The sequence below is a fragment of the Centruroides vittatus genome, unplaced genomic scaffold (genome assembly GCF_030686945.1).
Source record: "Centruroides vittatus isolate TY-2023 unplaced genomic scaffold, ASM3068694v2 contig_950, whole genome shotgun sequence".
Lineage (NCBI taxonomy): Eukaryota > Metazoa > Arthropoda > Arachnida > Scorpiones > Buthidae > Centruroides > Centruroides vittatus.
This window is the reverse complement of record NW_027122629.1, coordinates 450,835-471,450: the sequence shown is the minus strand read 5'-3', so window position 1 is coordinate 471,450 and position 20,616 is coordinate 450,835. Positions and strand designations below refer to the sequence as shown.

At 28.7% G+C, this 20,616-nt stretch overlaps 1 protein-coding gene across 1 annotated transcript in view; it reads right to left on the bottom strand.

Moving 5' to 3' along the window:
* Positions 1-20,616, bottom strand: part of Hap40 (Huntingtin-associated protein 40 kDa) — a 95,594-nt gene that overhangs the window by 74,448 nt on the left and 530 nt on the right. The gene's annotated exons all lie outside the window — the stretch shown is intronic.

Here is a 20,616-nt window from a genome sequence, read left to right as displayed (position 1 = left end):
TGAACAGGTTAATACTATGACTTGTTTTCTTTAACGTTTTTAATACTTAAAAAAAAATAATAATAATAATCATCTCAACGTGCAAATCATTCTATAATTTTGGTATTTGTTCAATAACAACAATAATAATAAAAAATTCCCATTTTCGCCACCTTGTAAAATCCTGTTACCTCTATTATTGGAGGAAACCTTATATATGTTGCTAAGACTCAATTCTATCACGTTGACTCTATGCGAAATGACAGATGTAAGGTCATTCGGACATCCTATTACTATTTCCAATGAAGAAAAGAGGAAAAGAAATAAGCAACTAACGAAATTCCTTTCGACTTCGTGTATATGTTGGGCTGCCTATTCATTCCATCAAGCAACAATGGAAAGTGTGAAGTTATGCATCGATCTCAGTAGAGTAATACCAAAATAGAAAAGCTGTTTATATAAAACTCAGTACGAATTAAAAATAAAATTTATTGTGATTTTTTTTATTATTATTTTATTTTTATTTTTTTAAAGAAAAAGCTGTATAAGAGAACAAAGAATATAAAAACTGATAGTGCAGGTTTTTGTGTCTAGTTGCATATTCCCTTCTACAAGATTTATCTTCATTTTTAAGGTTTCTATCTAGTCGCATATTTTGTCATCATTAAATACCTGTTTATCCATTCGCTTCTCAGTTCTCGTTTTATCAATATTTCTTCTTCTTCTTTTGAAACGTATTGAAAAATTAAAGAATAAAGAAATGTATAATTTATTAAAATTAAACAGTCTGCTTATAATGTTTTCTTTGTAAAATATTTAAATTGTTCGATTTTTTTTAATGTGTTAAGTAATAAATTATCTGTTTAAAACTTGTTTTAATTAACAAAATATTATAAAATGTCTTTTGTGTTATATTAAAGGACTAAATCATAAAAATAAATAAATAATTAAATTTTTTGTATAATATATTTATTTATATTTTTTACAAATTAACTGAATAAAATCTCACTTTATACATAACTTAAATAAGAATAAATTTAGATTAATTAAGCATATAACAGGTTTTAAGCAATTAAAAAATGTACAAAGTGAAATCATGTTTTTTTTAAATAATACAAATAAAATTAATGTTAATAAGTTTTTTTATGGGAAATTTCACATTTTAAATCATTATAATTCAAATAAAAGTTATATGTAACTTAAACATTTTTAGACAAACAAGATTATAAAATTCACATCTTTATTAAGTCATAGAATAATACACACAAACAACAGTTATTTATTAAAATATAAGGTACACAAATGTGTTATTATTATTTATTTTAATTAATAAAGACACATAACGGTTTTTATTGTTTGAAAATATTTTATAATTGAATTTAACACAGCAATAAAAGACGAAAAATGTAAAAAGAATCCTTTACAATCGGCTATTTTATTTTATTTTATTTTTCACGTTCATTGTATTATTATGGAAAGAATCTATTGTTTCTGAGTTCTACGTATTATACCGGATATCACATTTAATTTTAACAATTTCTTTCTTTTTTTTTTGTTTGTTTCTAAACGTGACGAAATCAGTACTAAAAGTAAAAGTAAATAATGTTTTAAGTGGCATTTTAGGTGATTACGTGCTCCATTCAATAGCGAGAAAGTACTTAAATACTTAAATGCATTTTAACCATTATGGCTTTTATTTTACTCTTGAGGGGCGCAATTTAAGTGTAAAAAATCTATAAGATTTTCAATTGATAATACAGATTTGTTTTCTTACGAGTGATTAAAGTTACGACTGTTACAAATCGATATCGCGGATATAAATAATGCCCAATGCTCGAACACGATGATAATCTATCGGCAATACTTTGAATTTAAACGTGTTTTTTTCCTCAGTAGATTCGAGTTAATCACGTTAAAGAAGAGACGATAATGACGAATTAACAAAGTTATTATATTTATTTATAGGATTAACGAATGACAGAAAGGGAAAAAATTGGTACAAAATAGAAAACTTTTCGACATTTTAAGTAATAGATTACAAAAAAAAGGAACAAAAATAGAGAGAAAAATCTGAAACTAAATCATTTCCAATGGATTTTCAGTCAGTAAATTGAGGGATTTGTAACATTATCTGCTAGAGTGAAGATCGTTTTAGGAAAGAAGATAAAGTCGAAGTTTCCGAAATCTTCCAAACATAAATTATCTTCTTTAGAGTATCTCTTTTGTTTCTGTTATATATATATATATATATTCTTAGATATCATATTACACTCGTCTACATAATTCAATCTATTTTATATCATAGAAAATGTAAGGTAGTAAACTAATTTATAGATCATCTATCATTTACAATAGAATTCCTTTACACGTAAAGGAAACCGATACAAACTTAAACTTATTATTAAAATCAACTTAAAAGGTGGAAATAAAATGGATGTAGCAGACAGTCACTCAATACAAAAATAGAAGAGTAATTGAAGAATGGAAGAAATATATATATGTATATATAATATTTTCCTGTTGCTTTTAGAAATGTCAGAAAAACTGATTACTGCAACAATGAAAACTGGATAGTCGTAGCAGAACGAAGATGATATAACGATAAGACTCCGGGCGCATACATGCAAATATATTCTGTAAGAAAGTATAAAAATATAGGAAACAAAGATATCCTCAGATAAAAAAAAAGAAGATAATAATAATAATAATAATAAAGTAAAAAATAGCCATGGATCGGATAACAAAAAAGTGATGGTAATCGTAGAATTTCCCATTTCTTTACATAAATAATAACAGTCTGTGTCACAAGCTTGATGTAAAGATGAGTACAACAACCGATAATTGAGAATTTATTGTTGACAAAAGGAATGTGATTCTTCAAAATAAAATTAATGCGTTTAAAGTGTCCAAATGAAACAGTAGATAGCAGTCAAATAGAAACGTATTGTATAAGCCGTATAAAAAATTCAGATAGAAAATAAAACGATTCAGTTCTGCAGCATGCATGCTGCTAAAGGGAAGGAGGAAAAAAGAAAAAATAATAAAAATTTAAGATTTCAAACGTGTGAGATGATAAAGCGAGTGAAGTAGTAACGGTTAGAGATAAGAAAATTACGTTATCAATTAGAATCTTTCATTTAATAAACTTATTTTCAAGCGGTGGCTCGTCATATACTCGACGTTAATAAAATCCATTTCGCAAAAAAAAAAATGAAGCGAGTGAAAGATTAAAAACGAATACAAAAATAATGTAATATAGGAAAATTTTAAACGAAATAAGAAAAAAAATATATACATATATTAAATAGGTAAGAGTAAACATTAACCTATTTAATATTTTTATAATAAATATTAATTAATTATATATTAATACGATTTCCGTTTTTATAGAGAAATTTTATTAATTTATACGAATTCTATTGAAACAATTTCCCGTTTATTTCCTAGAGAAAAATTGCTACAATAGAAATTGAATCTATTCGTAGAACAAAGCATTTAAAATCATCGATTTATCAAAAACCTGAAGCTTAAAATGCAACTTCTCCACTCTATTCATGTCTTAAATATTGATTAATATGAAGTATGAGATCCATTATAATTCATCAAATTTATTGATTAGTCTCAAGAATTGTTTTATTCAGTTTTTATGTTAAATTAAGACACAGAAAACTTCAAAAAATTATACGTAAGAGCGCTTTTATTTAAGAAAAAAAAGCATCGTTTAATAGCCTCGTATTTTTCTCTAACTACAACAATAAAAGTCTACAAAAGACTCTTGATCAATACATATATATATAAGCTAAGTTAAACCAGAAAGCTAATTATATTTTAAATTTACGAAAGTAACCATCAAAAATTTTATAAAATATCAATTTTTAAATATTTTTCAACATAATTTGTTTGTTGTAAATATTTATCTGACTCGAATTTTTTTTTTAATTTAAAGTTTTTTTCTCTTTATAGCAAACTCGTTTCTGGAATGAAAGGAGTCACGTAGGCGACTCTCTCTCTCTGTTTGCCCTTTCACATTTTCTGATGACGCAAGTGGCGAATGTGACGTAGAAGAGTCTAGCAATTATTTCTTCCACTTAATAGCTCCAACAGTCGATTTGTTTTCGTACCACTAGACCTACCAGAATGCCACCGAAACGGAGGGGGGGGGACATTTAAGGAAAAAAAAAAAAGGAAACTACACACGTCCCGAGAAATATGAGAGTCATATTAAAATACATTTGCTTTGAAAAAATAAAAAAAAAGTATCTTGAAACAATAGCTTTATATTATATATATATATATATATATATATATATATATTGGAGGAAAGGCAATTATCTCGATGGGCCTATCTTAGTTATCAATAGTAAAAGTTAGATAATGGTATATAGGAAGAGAATAATTGAAAAATATTTTTTAAAAAAAGAAATGGATCGAATCTTTTTACACTTTTCAATTACTACAATTGAATAAATTCTATTTTATACGATACATTTTACGTGTATGTTTGTTCGTCGTCATCATCATTCAACCGAATCTGCCTTTCGGCATTCGATCGTTATAATTTCTTTCTATTCGTAGTTATTTACGTTAAATATTACTTTAAAAAATTTTTTTAAATGGAATTTCTTAGTTCAGAATATATGTAGTATATATTTACTGTGTAATTAATTACAGATTGATATCACGCGCTCGATACGGTTGAAATGTCGTACTGATTTTTAACGCGGCCATTAATGAATGAGGCAATCGAAGGGACAGAAAAGAGTTAATCTTCCATCTCTTAACAAAAAGGGGCCCGTAAGTGATTTTGTTAATGATTAAGGCACTCTTTAATCGGTGTTCGTTCTGCAATGAACACGAATAAAGGGCCTCATGTATTTAGCTTCGGGCTTCCGTTAACCTTTACTTGACCTGTTTGTGACCATGTAATAGAGAGCGTTAAGTGGTTAGATTTTTTTTTTTTTTTTTAAGGAAAAATGTCCTGATATACACGTCATCAACACGATGCATAAAGTAAGTAAAGTGGATGATATACCGAAACGTTAGCCTTTCCTTTGGAAACAATCCTTTAATGCGCGGCATTCCGTTTTTAAAGAGCAGATGAGGTAACTGTTGATTGCACTACGATCGTTGCCCTTTGAGTTTCCCCGTCTTCTTGGAACATTTGAATCGTTTGTCCTGCGAAGCGACTGAACTGATTGATATAAATGACACTTCATTTTAGTACAGCGCTTACCATAGGCTGCTTTTCATTGCCCTGTGATCTCCGACCTCTTTGAATATCTCGTTCTCCCTATCCAACAGCCTTCACGCGTCGAATTAGAAAATGTTTCAAGCTATTCTACATGGGATCGTATTATACCGTTTATGTCAAAGGTTATAACTGAAATAGATCCTTTACTTTTGACCTTTCAGTACTTTCCTCTTCCAACATTCCAGTGGCTACTCTTCACGACAACTTACTCTCTCGGATATCTTATTTAAAAATACTTTATGAAAATATAATTTATATTTCATTCTGTTAAATTCATCGAAATAAACGATAAAAAGTTTCATTAATTATATATATTTCTACTTAAGAGTGAAAAATATAAGTTCTGATTAACAATTTAAAGCATTTTAAAATGGAAAAAAATCAATTTAAAGAAACGGTAAGATTGTGAGATGTTAAATTATATTTAGTAAAAAAAATATCAAATATTTTTAATTTTAGAGATTAAAGAAGCATCGTGTAATGCAAAGAATATAATTTTCTTCAACACAGATTAAATATTTTCTTTAATTTATTGAAATTTAGTCGTTGGATCCTCTTACATTTCGGTATAAGAAGTAAGAACATATTTATTTTGAATAAGAAATAGTAAATCGGGCATACTTTAGACTATATTAAAGCATTAATCTATGTATAAAATACAGCCTAAAGGCCCTTATAAGTTATAAAAAATAGATTACATAGAGCTGATAAGTCTTCTCCATCTTTTCTTTCCGAGTCTAGATTTGCCTATAGGGCTTCATCGTCTTACAAATTTTATACTAAATCTGTCTCGCAGTTATATATATATATATATATATATTGCATTCACCAATTGAAATCTAAAAAATAATTTTATCGATTTAATACAGAACACCTAAATTTTAAGTGTAATTTTTATATAATTTAACCGCACGCTTGCTTATTTTACAAGATTTTGTATCGAAGCATTTAAAATTTACGTCTTGATAAATGTCTTATACGAAAAACCAATACAAAGTCGACTCTTCGATAACTTTTATAAATTTTCCTTTCTATCTAAGAGCATTACGAGAAGTTGTAACTTTTATATAAACGCAAGTTATGTCGTAATTTCAACATACCATTGTGGCAAATGGTATCTACATAAAATATGTGTTGCTATGTGTTTAAATCTTCCTTAAGTTTTATGATTCAGTTGGTTACTGGGTTTAAAAAGTTAATGTAGTGAATAGAATAACCTTAAATTTAAGTAGTAAAACTACATATAAGGGAGAGAAAAAGATTCTATTTAAATGTATTTTCGTCTTCTCCACGTAGGACAAGTAAATATAATAACTTTTGGGAGATCGTACAAGAGAAAAATAATGTTAAGTGTTCCTATGAACATAAGACGTCCTCCGCGATATATATTTTAATGATATTGGTAAAAGATATATTTGTGTTAACGACGATTGGTTGAAGAAACAGAAATGGACAGTGATAGGCTGTATCATTTTTATTTATCAAAACATTCGACGTTAAAATTTTTTATTTTACATGGAGGATTCAGTGGAAGATAATGTAGTGTTAATACGCTTCACCTCAACTCAACAGCTTCCCGTATTTATTATATTTGCTTATTTTTCAGTTTTATTATTTAATTTTTTAGCTATTACGTAATTGAATGTATTAGAGAAAGGTAGAATTAAATGTAAAATGACGAAAATGGCAAATATCGGTTTAATCTCAAACAGAACGGAAGATAAGAAGGGTGATAGGAAAAAAAAACATTAAACGGAACAGGTGTATGCTTTTACTAATAAAGCATAACAGGAGATTATATATATGATAAATATCAAGGAAAATAACAAATCGTGCTTTGTATACAGTCTAATAATTGACCACATCCTTTTCCCACCTAGTTATAAACCTAGTTTAAAAACTATAAACGTGCCTATCTCTTATACATCACCCAAGTTTAGGCCTTCATGCTTCTCAAAAAGTTAAAATTAAATAACTATAATTAAACCAGTTAAAGTTAACAACAGACCTTTTAATCTTTCATTCAATCATCGCAGACTTGTGCCACTTATGCAAATTTATTCCACCGGTGTGTTCTAAAAAATATAGGGCCTGTTCTTACTCAACGTATACATTGAATAAACTAATTTATATTTTAGAATGAATATATTCATCTCCGAGGTTTGAAGGGCAAATTCATAAACCATCATTTTCGATGAATCATAATTTTATGTATATTTATAAAGTTTATTAAGATTAATTCGTTCTTAAATGCATATAACTCATTTAAAGCAAATAATTTGTATAAGTTATGCACGAAAGCCTTTGAGAGAGACAGAGAGGATTTTGATAGATTTACTCTAAGGTCAGAATATTACGTTAGAAATTCATAAGTAAAACTGAAAATTTGATAAGTCTCAATAAAAATGCACAAGCCGAATTCAAGTTTATGTTTATAATACGATTAGAGGAAAGTTTTCTTAAATACATTTTTAATTTATTTGAATCGAATGTTCAATTTTATTTTCTCATTCTCCTTCATCTAAGGATTGAAAAATAAATTTTAATTGAGTAAAATTAGCAAATTTATCGTATTACAGTCTTATTTAACAAGTAGAAGATCCATTTAGTTATTTAGAAGAGCTTGATTTCAATTTACTCTCTCTCTCTCCTCTATGGCTTCTTATTGAATCTTTGTAAAGAACTCATTAAGATTAAATTTAGTAGGAACATTACAAGATAGAAAGTTTAGCTTTAACGGGTCCATTTCGTTTTAAATCGTCCGCTCCTCACTCGGCCAATGCAATTTATATATGCAAAACTGTCGAGTTTAGAAGTCGGAATTAGCATCATGTAAATGTGATGGCATAAACGTATAACGATAATTAACCCAACGAATGTGTCATTTATTATTTTCTTTGTAAAATAAACAAAACAACGGAATAAAACGAGCCAAGCAACTACTAACACAAAAGTACTAAGAGTGACTAAATTAGTGGTAAAACACGCCATAGTTTGAGCGCCGTGTAAAAAATCTTAGCGAAAGAATTATTATTTAAGGAAAACTAATCGATAGTAGTGTAAAATTGACTTTAATCGATACAATTCAATAAAAAGGAATTAAAAATTAACTCTCTAGAGATCCGAAAATGGTATTTTTCTTCTTCCAAATTGGCCTAAAAACACCCGATTAAGTATTTAAAACAATTAACCACGTGTTTAATCAGCTGAAATATTTTCGAAAATTATGGTATGTAATATTAAAATTCTAACATTTCATAGAGTAAAATGTAGGCCTATGTGTCTTGTCACTGGCACCTTTTCAAAAATTTCCTTTTCGTCTTTAACTTGTAAAAGTATTTTTGCATACATAACATACATTCTGATATTAATATAATGCAATGCTTTATTATATGGATACGAAGGAAGGCTTGCGCGTTTAATTATAGATATGTAAGAGTAATTTCGAAAAAGAAATAAAAGGTTTTATATTGTATATTACGTAAAATTATTTTTTGAAACACGCTTCGAAATGTTCGTAATCTTTTTTTTTTTTTATTTCTAAAACAGTTTTATGTAATTTCCTGAATATACAATTACAATCTTTTCACTTATATTTAAGCCTCTCTAATGCATAAATAGCTTCCGGCTGTTCAATAAATCATTAAAATATTAAAAAATAAAAATAAAAATTGATAATAAATTCAAATCATTTTCTAATAAGTTATGGAATAATGCCAACAATTGTATTATTTACTGTAGACCTAACGGTTATAACAGAGATTCCGTAATATATGATGGAAAAGTTAATAAATTTGTATATAAAATTATTATTTTAATGGAGAATTTTTCAAAAATGTATTAAGTTTCTGTTACAACTAGGAAGAAAATCTACAGATACGATCATTTTAAGGCAAACTTAAGCATTTTACACTAATAAAACTTATTGAAAACATGTTTTATTATTGTTTTTTTACCAGTTAAAATGGTCGATTTTCCGATCGATTATATTTTATTTAATCTATTTTCGAAACTAGTTGAAGACAGAACTGATATTCTATAGGGCACATTTTTACTCCGTTTATATTCAATAAACCTTATTAGTTAATTTAATTTCTTATTCTACTTAAGCTTAACAATAAATCAATTTTCCCGTCATAACTTTCAAGACATATAAATATTGTAGTTTAGTTTAGTTTCTTTCTTTAACTAGACGTTACGTCGTATCGAATAGCTCGTGGCTAGTTTATATTAGAGGCAATTTCTCCCTTAAGTACATGACAAAACGAATAAATATAAGTCGAAATTATAAATTAAACCATCAAAGCGTTATAACCCCGAAATATTTCCATGTTCTACTCGAATTCATCAAGCCGGAAATACTTTAATTAAAACTAAAATCCGCGAATCTTTCATAAGAGTTCATTTTTGTCTTTTATACGACTGTAAATGATTACGCGTTTTTAAAAATAACTAATATTTTTTTTTACTTAATCCTTCTTCAAGACGGGCCTTACTGCTAAGATACATTTTGGAAATCCTATCGCCGAGTGCATTAAGTAGTTTTCATTTATGTTAAGATTATCCTTTAAGTGGAAATTCTCAGATTTATCGCGAAGATGATTTATGATTTTCCGAGGTAGCCGAAATGTTTGGTTGAATTTATAACATTCTTTACCGGCTAACGATCGTATTAAGAATACGATTTACGCTTTTGATTTGGAAAAGGTCTCTTCGAAAACATTAATTTGCATTAAAATCGACTTCTACAATACAACTACTTCGCTGATAAATCGAATGTTGCGCTGGAACGGGAGTGTTGAAATGGGACTTTGACTTCTATCCAACATTTCATTCCTATTCAGAAGAGACGGTTATAGTCAACTATTCTCCTTGCATATACAACTAACTATAAGTTTAACTCGGCTCGATACTACTCGTACATAAAGGATCTGTACTGTACTTTCTATAATTTTATTATAATTAATAGGGAAAAAAAACTGATAGATAGTTTTAGTTTTAGAATTAATTAAGAAAAACAATAAACACTTCTCCGTGTTTACAAATTGATGAAGAGATTAATCACGTTTTAAAATAATCGTTTCGTCACACTCGGTGAATTGATGTCACCGAGTGTAACGAATTTTGACTTTACGAAATCACCTCTCACTCACCAGACGTGTCCATCGATTGTCTGCAATACCGAAATTCGAAGTTAATGCGACTTATATTTGTTACCGAATTTGTTATGAACAATTCCTTAACAATTCTGTAGGCGATGGCACTGATTTTTTTTTTCTACCCCTGTAACGATCTATTCAGAAGGGCCGCTAATGACTTAAAAGTATCGGCGATTTAAGAAGAGCTGAATCTTGAAGTGTCATTTCGGTCGTGATCAATTGGTCATAGCTCGAACTGATACCTCAGCTAATTCATTAGCGACTTTCGTTGTCACGTATGCGTGGGAGATATCAAATAGCGAAACAGTGTCTGAAATATCTTGTCTAGCTCGAGAGACGGAGCCAATGGGATGAGTCAATCTAATTAGATATGCTGCAAGTGGTTAAATTGGTCCCATTTTTTTACACACACACACACACACACACACCATATATATATATATATATATATAAGTAATAAAAACCGGAATGTGAAGACTCGACGCGACAGTGACGACCGGTCATGTGTGACAATGTCAACATTGTCAAGTACTGTAAATGCAATCCGTTCACGTGTTCATGGAGCAGAGACAAGGAAATTCGTTTCTGCAAAACGAAGAAAGAATGAATAATCGACAGGAAGACACCAACAATACAGATTTATGGTTGACTGGTTTCCGAAATCTGAGGCCCCGAAAGGGCATTGATTAAGTGAATCTGAAGATAACCATTAGTTAATAAACAACTTCGTTAATGAAATGCCAACTTTTTTTTTTTTCCATGAGAATAGAAGAGCTATTAGATAGGGATCGATAGTAGATTTGCTACAAAGGAAGTAGAAAGTAGACCTATTGGCATATTTTGTTTCGATAATAACTGGAGATAGCAAAGATTATCATTCACGCGATACGTTCCGATAACAATTAGATATAACGACCCAGTGATACTTTCTTAGCAGAGGATAATTATCAAATAATTTTCTATTCGATAAAAATAGGCACAGCTACGTTTCACCTTCGAGTTTTCGTCATTACTCAGCATGATTCATGTAACGATGAATAAATTATTTCGTTTAAAGAAAAGCCTTTTTTAGTAAAATACAACAGTGGCTAAATCGGCAGTCTGTGTCTGAAAATTTCAATGTCGTTGGTCACCCTATAACCTTACGGCTGCGAGGAAAAGAATTGATAAAACAGATCTGTTTTGATTTCATTAAAACGAAGGAATGAGTCATTGTTAAGTAGAACCGATATTCTGTATTCATTACAAAAACTTGATACTGTGATTAAGGCGACAGCTAACTTATGACGCACGCTCTCACATGATCGAAACGACATAGTGAAATGCATGAAAAAGTAGCAGCTGTGCTTTCTATTACTCTGAATGATAGGCATTCGTGCAGGCATCGCGTGCCTGTTTTCATTCTATAAGGCTTGTCGCATAAAAAATCTAAAATTGAATTAAATATTTGTATATATTTATAGTTTGTTGCCATTTTCAATGCTACAATTAGAAATGATAATAAGCTGATTCATCGATGATTATCACGTTATAGAATCCATTAAACTGAGAAATCGAAAATAAAATAATAAAATTACAAAACAATAAGTAAAATTTCCCAGTTATTATTTTCTTAAATAGATTTATTTACTATTCGAGTAGATGAAATTATTAACAAACGAGTAATAGCTTAGTGCATTAATCACAAATCATGCTGTAAGAAGAAAACAAGACGGAAACAATATGTTAATATTTGTTTATTAACGATTCTAAAAACGATTTTCTCTGTATCTCAGGCAAAAATTCTCAACGCATCTTTGAAAAAATCATTTGTTTCAGGCCAGATTTTTTTTTAAAAATGAATCTTTGCCATAAATGTTTCTCTTAAAACCAAGATTCTATAAATAAATCTTACGTAATTCAAGCTTTCGAAAGTCTGAACCTAGCAAAACATTTATTTTTTAAAGATAATATTCAATCTTTTCTACTACAGTATCACTAATTTTTCATATACAATACACGATACTCTGTGATTTTTAACTAAAAGAACTACTATCTTTAAAGGACACTACACGAAAATTAATTATTGTAACGTTTCAGAACTTCCGTAATATATAAAATTTATAGATAAAGTGTTATAATTAATTAATTTTCAGAAAGAATTGTACATTCAATATTTGTGAGAAAACAACTTAAGAGTCGTTTCTAATTCCTGGATCGAATTAAATTAAAATTTCCTACTTTAAATTCAGCAAGACCTGAAAACAAAATATCGCATTTCATAATTTTAGTCTGCTATTTCGGTGTTAAATATCAGACCTATCCCTAAATTATTATACAAAGAATGGATTTAACAGCTGCTTATTACAAGTAAATGCACGAAAATATAGTAAACAGACGTAGAATTATATGAAAATACTTTTGATGAATACGAAACCTTCCTCAAACACGTGAGTTTTATTATAATAGCTCTATATATACATATATTAAAAAAAAAGCTTTCAACATATCAACCCAGATGACTCAATTTCATTGATAACGTTTCTATAAATAGACTTGTCCTTATCTCGACCAGTTGTAATAAAAAGTAATTTCCCTAATTTAATAATTGAAATAGCAGTATTTATTCATTTTGTTAATATATAAAACACATCTAAATTGTCTGATAAGAATAAATAGCGTGGTTATTTTAAGTTGAATTACAAAAAAAAAAAAAAAAAAAAAACTGGATAGACCTTATTTTCTTTTAGGATAACATCAATGAGAGATGACCGAGGCAAATGACCTCTATCAACTCTTCATCTTGTATTATATTCTAAATAAAATTCTTGTAAAAAGAGGAGAAAAATAATCCACTGTTAATTTTTCTTGTTGCTAAACAAGATGGAGATTTTTAAATGTTTTTCTACGCTTCTCTCCTTCAACCATTTTCTGTCATTTCTTGAAACTATATCCGACAAAAATATGTCATTTTTTCCCTTTTTAAATCATCAATCTTGTCCTTACTTCAATCCCAACAGACACGAGAATAGAATGAAACAGAAGGAGGAACACAAAAATTTTTAACATTTAAAGCTTAAGAATCTTCGAGTTAAATCAAACCACGATACGAAAGTCGTGTTTTGTTCCATAAAAGCTAGCTTCTAACAAATGGTTTACTGTATTAATTGCATCGTGAATAGCCTCTCGTCGTTTTTCTTTTTCGATTTTCGTGAGTCTTTCTTTCTCCTGTCGTATGTAACAGTTTCATCTTCAATGTTGATTTCCTAAATTTTCTTTTTTTTCTTCTAAAACATTTCTTTCCCCTTGGTATCAATGACCTTCTTTGCTTACAGCTAATCTTATTCGTAATTTCGCTGATGTAGCACTTTATGTTCCAATTTCTCTTTTCTAAAAACATTCTTTCTTTGCTCTTGTTTCTTTTCTGACCCGTTAGTTGTTTTACAGAAGGACTTGTACAACCTCGTTAACTTTAATCAACTGCAGTCAGACCCAATCTTATTCCAGAAATCCTGATCAAAACGAATGGCCTTCTTACTCGGCTACTCCAAATTTACTTTTTTTACTTTTTTTTTCTAATAATAAAATATCCAAAAAGCAATTTCTGTCTTGTTTTATTTTGGCAATCAACTATGTTTCGAAGTATCTTCACCCTTAAAAATAAAACTAGTAGGTTACTTTCATCAATAACTATATTTTTCGAATGTGTTTTTGACTTTTTATCTTCGATTCACCTGTTTTTATATGTAATTATTTTTATATCCACGTTTCTAGTCACGAAAAGAGAGTTAAAACTTTCGATTTCTGAACACACTCGCTAAGACGAACGCAATATATTGTTTTCTTTATTAACATTTCCAGTTCTTGATAAAATATTCCGACGAATTAGAAGCAAGAAAACTTGTAAATTGTTTAACTGGTTTAATAACTGATCTACCTTGACCGTGATGGATTGAATACTTTGATCGAGAATGACTCAGTACGTTACTTAACAAACCATCTAACAATGGGTTTTCATAGAAATATAATACAGTATTTCGTTTATACTTTTTAGATCGAAGTACAAAAGTCTAAAGTTGCCTTACTCTTATGCAAGTTTCAGAAAGTTTGAAATTGCTCAACGGTTTTATATGTTGTAAATTTAATCCAATATTTATGTCTTATATATATACTTACACACTGTATTTATTAACGAGAAATATTTTTCTTTGCTACGTGTTGGTAACAACGAAAAATTCTAAACACAAGTCCGTATATAATTTTCACAGTAACATATTTACTGAATTGAAGAGATAGAGAGAGAGAGAAAAATCGATACGACATTCTCGAGATGTTGTAACTATCAAAATAAAAATTTTAATTTATGTTAATATAAATCAATAACATAAAATTAAAAGCAAATTCTTGTAACGTCGGCTTTAAGTTTAAACATGTAATTAATTATCATCTTATAATTCTATGTATCTTATCATTTGTGAGATTAAAGTTTATTTAAAATTTATTATTATTATTATTTTGTCTACTTTAATATTATAACCGTTGTTCTAATTTTAAGATCAATAAATAACCGAAACAGGTTCGATACGGATCTGTTTAAAATAAAGTTTAATGAAAGAATTGGTGTAACCGTTAAACAGTAGACCCGTCATTAAGAAATGGCAAGTATCGCCTCGTAAATAATAAACAACGGGATATTATATTTAAGTTTCGAATATTATTCGGGATCAAATATTAAAACACGCGATTCTAAGAAGAGAAACATTAAGAAAATTCCTAAGTCCACGGCAATAAAAAAAAAAATCGTATCTTCTTTTAATTATTCTTTACTTCACAACTGAATGGGTAGGTAGACACTGGGAATCTTTAACGTCATTTTTTATTCGGGTGTGTAAGATATTCTTGAATAAAAAGTGATGTTAAAGATGCCCAGTGTCTACAGTTGTGAAGTAAAGAATAGGTATAAAAATGTGAAGGTACTAGCTAAACACGAATAAGAAAGTTAAACAAGAACGAAAAAATATACCGTATATATGATATAGAGAAGAGAATTCTATATAGATCTATACGTTTTAGCGAGTCTATAGTTAAACACATCTTTAGAAAGACAGTCTTACAATTTTAATAAAACTATATCTTTTATTAATCGAAATTATATTATCCCGTACGATTACAGAAATAACCGAAATATAGGACCGAATAGAATACATAACTTAACACGGGTGTCTTTTAAAAAAGTCAAATCTAGTTTACTTTAAGAATTTTTATACTATAGCACACATATAAAAAGTTAAAACAGAAATTATAGTTAAGCTTACAATAAGTTATACATAGTTACATAGAGTCTAGTATGACTGTAGTAAAATATAACTAAAAATAATATTATAATATATAAAAATAGAGACTTAATAAACTAAGAAAATGTAAAGCATTCGTAAGAAATTAATAGACACAAAAAAACCAAGCAAAATATTTTCAAAATTTAATTAAATAAGCTGTCACAAAAGATTAAACTACACGCAGTTCATTATGTCAATTTTTATGGCAATATTCATTCATATTTCGTATAAAAAGTTGGTGTGAAATGCAACTATCACATCAATCATAGGCCAAACGCACCGATTATCATTAACAGAATCAATACATTAGTCAATTATGTATAAATTCTACACATCCGTATTGAACATTACACATTGAACCAACGCAATCGGTATGTATTCGATTTCAGGAAAAAAAATACAGAAATATGTATCGGCCGATTAATTTAAAGCATTTTACCGAGAATCTGTGCTAAAAATTTAGCGCTTGCACATCCTTTTGTTTCTCGTTAGAAGAATTCAAAATAAACAGTAACAATGGAAGGAACTCGATATTTCACAACACTCGCAGAGAGTACATCCGTTCCAAGTGATTCATTAGTAGTAAGTTATACACGATCGAATATAAATTCTCGGAACTTTAATGTTGTCAAAACACAAAGGTTATTTAGACAGGATTTCGGTTATAAAATGTTTTACAAACATAAAATAAGTATATAAGATATTCTGGAAGATGTTGTAAATCAATAGAAAGCCGAAACGATCGAGATTACAATCGTAAAAAAAAAGAGAGAGAGAAACAAAAAAAGTTATGCTTCACGATCACGTAAACGTATATATAAACAGAAGATTGGTACAACTGAAAAGCGCAGACACTACTAAGAAAATTTATGAATTATGCAGAGTCATGCAACTGACTAACACGTAAACGCCGGTTGCAAACCCTGTTCATAAAGTGCATTAAACCATTCAGATGCCAGTGTAACATTATATCACTATTCTTGATAAAATAGGAGATAAGAATTTCTATGCTATTGTTCCGTCGGAAAACGCCTAACCTATTGTGATATCGAGTAGAGCTATTCTTTGGAAACTATGTGACAGTTATTGGAGAAGTTTCAAAAAAGGCCAGTTAAGAGGTTAGAATTAAATGCTTAAAAACCTATCCTTAGGGAGTGTTTTTTTTTTAAAACATATATTGGTTGAAAACTATGCGTTGACCACTTTATAATTAGTTTCCAATTCGTTCAAACGAAATCCTGAGATAATTAACTCCTCAAAAGAATAGGCTAATTAAGAGGATTGATTTTATGCACAGAGTTACTTATTCAATACAAGTGATTATTTACTAAACGAAATGAAAAAAGTAATAAGTGTTTCTGAAGTATTTTTATTTTTTTTAAGTTAAACTGAACACTGTTCTTCACTAAAGAGAGATCTTTCCAATACATAAATTACATAAAAATGCAAGCAAAATTATTATATAAACTCTATGTAATGTATGCTAATATGTCGACAGATCTGAAGCTTGCAAAATCATTAATGTAATTGTAAAACGCAAATTTTGATTATCTTTCCGTTACAAGAAAAGATTTTGTATGAATGGCAGATAAATAATTTATCGTTCTCTTTGTGCATCGATTGCCTATTCCGAAATCACAAATACCAAAGTTGGCTGAGATATTGGCACAAAGTACACAAAAGATCATTTAATTCAACACCTTATGATAATCGATCTGGATACAGAAGAGGGATCAGGCACAAAATGTGCAATTAAGACCTCGTTGAATGCATTAATAATTCTATCAATATCCAAGTCATGCTGTGCCCATCTTTCTAGTAATGATAAACTCGATACTGTCGTCGCTTAATTAAGATGCAAATCAGAAAGCAACTTAATTGGCTAGAGCTACTGTATCTATCATTCACAACCAACTATATGCTACATAATCCATTCTATCTTGAATTATTCATTATTAGATCTGAGAAATCTCTATGGGCAATTTAAAAGATTCTACTAAAGAATTTCCCTTTATTGGGTAACTAGAAATATCCGAATAGTTAATTTTTAAATATTAACTTTTCGAACAGTTAGATTCCATTTACATTATCGGAAAATTCTGCATTTACGTGTTTATTATGTAAGAAAAAAGAAAAACCGAGCACATTTTTGTTATTTCATGAGTTTTACGTATACTTTTAGCCCTACTTACATAACTTAAATCGTATATTCACCCTTTATTCGTTAACACCCTTAAAGTAACAAAAATTCTATCTCCCTATGCCTTAAAACAGTAGCGCTGATTCTTCTTTGGTACAGTACAATGAACTCATTTTCACATTAGATTTAACAAATGAAATTTATGAAGATATTGTATGCAATTTCTAAGAAACAATACTTATCATTTAATATATTTTAAAAATTAAAAAGTTAAAATATTTTAAGTAATAATAAAATACTCTTTTTTAATCAACGAAGACATTTAATTTACACGAATATCGTTTTGTTTACTGTATTTCAATCGAGGATTTCGATACAAAATTAGGGAAAAAAACGTATTAAAACTTAAAATTAAAACTATTATAAGAGTGAAGTACGTTAGTTTAAAATGTCCTGTTCTGAAATAAATACTAAATAACAAGATTAAACCAAAAATACAAGGCAAAGAAGAGAAGTTTGCTGGCTTGAGTCGGTTGGACATTTTTAATTTTTTTTTTTTTAATGTAAGCAAAGGAAATGAACGAAAACACGTAGATTTTGAATAAATTAAAGAATACGGCATGTTTCTTATTGATTAAAATAACGTTTTCTTGGTTTAAAATACGGAAAAAATTCATATTTGGAGATGGACACGGAGTGCTTATTATTGATCTTTAACCCAATAGTCCCCCCCCTTCGAAATGATTGGGTATTTGCAAAATGCACTTGTCATCTCAATAAGACAAGAACGAATTGTACGCTTTGAAAAGAATATTTTTTTGATGGTTAAAATAGTCAATTGAAGTAAAAGCAATTTAAGGAATAAATGCTCCATTTATTGTGGATTGTTTCCTAAAAGAATATCAGAAGACATTATCGAATAAAGTTTTTTTCCCCCTGGATTGTAGAAAAAACAGGGTTAAATCTTAGTAGTTTAAAATTTTTAAAAATAATATTATATAAAATTATAGTATAAAAACTAGTCGAATAGAAACCATATTTGGAAATTAAGGTCTGTAATTAACTAGTTTTATAGACCTAATTTAGAAAATAAGGTGTTTAGTAAAGATAATAATATAGAAATTTAGAGTAAGTCCTACAATTATTTGAATATTTACAAGAATACCATTTTAAAAATAAAGTAGATGTTTTTTAGGGATGTAATATTTATTTTTCTCTGAAATATATATATAAAATTACAGATTTTTTCCTATATTTTTGTAATGAAATTCATAATTACCGTTACAAAATCAGAACACAGATTAATGACTAATAATTCACGTATTTATCCTTGGACTTTACAGTTCGCTTCATCAATCTCTATAAAAAGGTGATAAATCGATACAGAGAACAAAAGATTATTTATAAAAAATTTGGAATTTAAAAAAAAAATAAAAGTTTTATAGAAAATTGGAAGTCAGATGCAATATATTTATTTTAGCATTGATATAATGCTAATAAAAACTCAGTCAGTCATTTATCAAGGGTTTTTCACAACAAAAAATAAAGTTTTTACGGAAATTATCAAGCAGATTACTGCCAAAATCCCAAGGATGTCATAGCGATTGCATAGACTGGAGGCTACGAAGATGACAGCCCATTGGACTAGGGACATATATTAAGGTAGATAAGAAGTGTCACTTGTCATTGATAAAGATTAGCCAAGATGAAAGTTAAACAGCAAAAACAAGGGTGTAGTCTGTGATAACATTCTAAAAAACATTCAATATTGATGAGGTTTCCGAAATATTTCGATCTGTCACAAATAAGGTTACATTTTATTGAATGAGAAGAGTGACCAAGATGTCAAGATATGGGTCGTCGGCAAATAAGTGAATAATTTAACATGGTCATTAATAGCTAAATGTTGATATTTTACAGAAGACAAATTAAAAACATATACAAGAAGAATAAATTTTCGAGGTTATTTGTAAATTTATTCCATTAAAAAAAATTGCAGATGGGAAATTAAAAGCATTAATTGAGAAAACTGGCATGGCAAATTAATAGTTTAATAATGAATAAGCTCGGCCGAACGTGGCCGAGTGATCAATTTTTAATACTGTAAAATGTTTTCTCTCGGAGTTTTTTAATGCAAAAATTAAAAATAGCAATGATTTAAATTTACACAAACAGAATAAATCATTTTTAAATCTACGATGCTAATTCAGGAGAAGTTTGGGAAGGTTTCAAAATTATAATTACTCCCAGTACAATCCGTAGAAGTTTTTAGATTACCTCCATACTATAAATAATTGTAATTAATCGAATACAGTAGCGTGTTTCTAGTTTTTTTCTTCTTTCTTTCGAGCTAATCTTACCTAGTACAAAACAATTTTCTATTTTAATCTCACTTAAATTTAGCTAGGTCCTATATTAACCGAAATAATAGCTTAACTGCACGCACCAGTTGCGAAAAACATGTGATATATTAACGGTGTAGGGTTTCAATTAATAGAAAAACGTCGTCCTTGAATATGTATCCATGCAATGCAGACGCATATTTAGTTAAGACCAAATTTAGAGTAGTGTTTACTGCAAAATTCAATTTTTAAAGTAACTATTTTAATCAGCACACTAGTATCTGTTTTGTTAATTTGTTATACGATACGGTCTCATCACATCGAAGGATAGAAAAAAGAGAGAAAGAAGAAAAATGCCTCCTTAGCTGAGGACGAACTCTTGACCTTTGACTGCAGATACATAGAAGTTATACAGCTTTATCAATCAGCC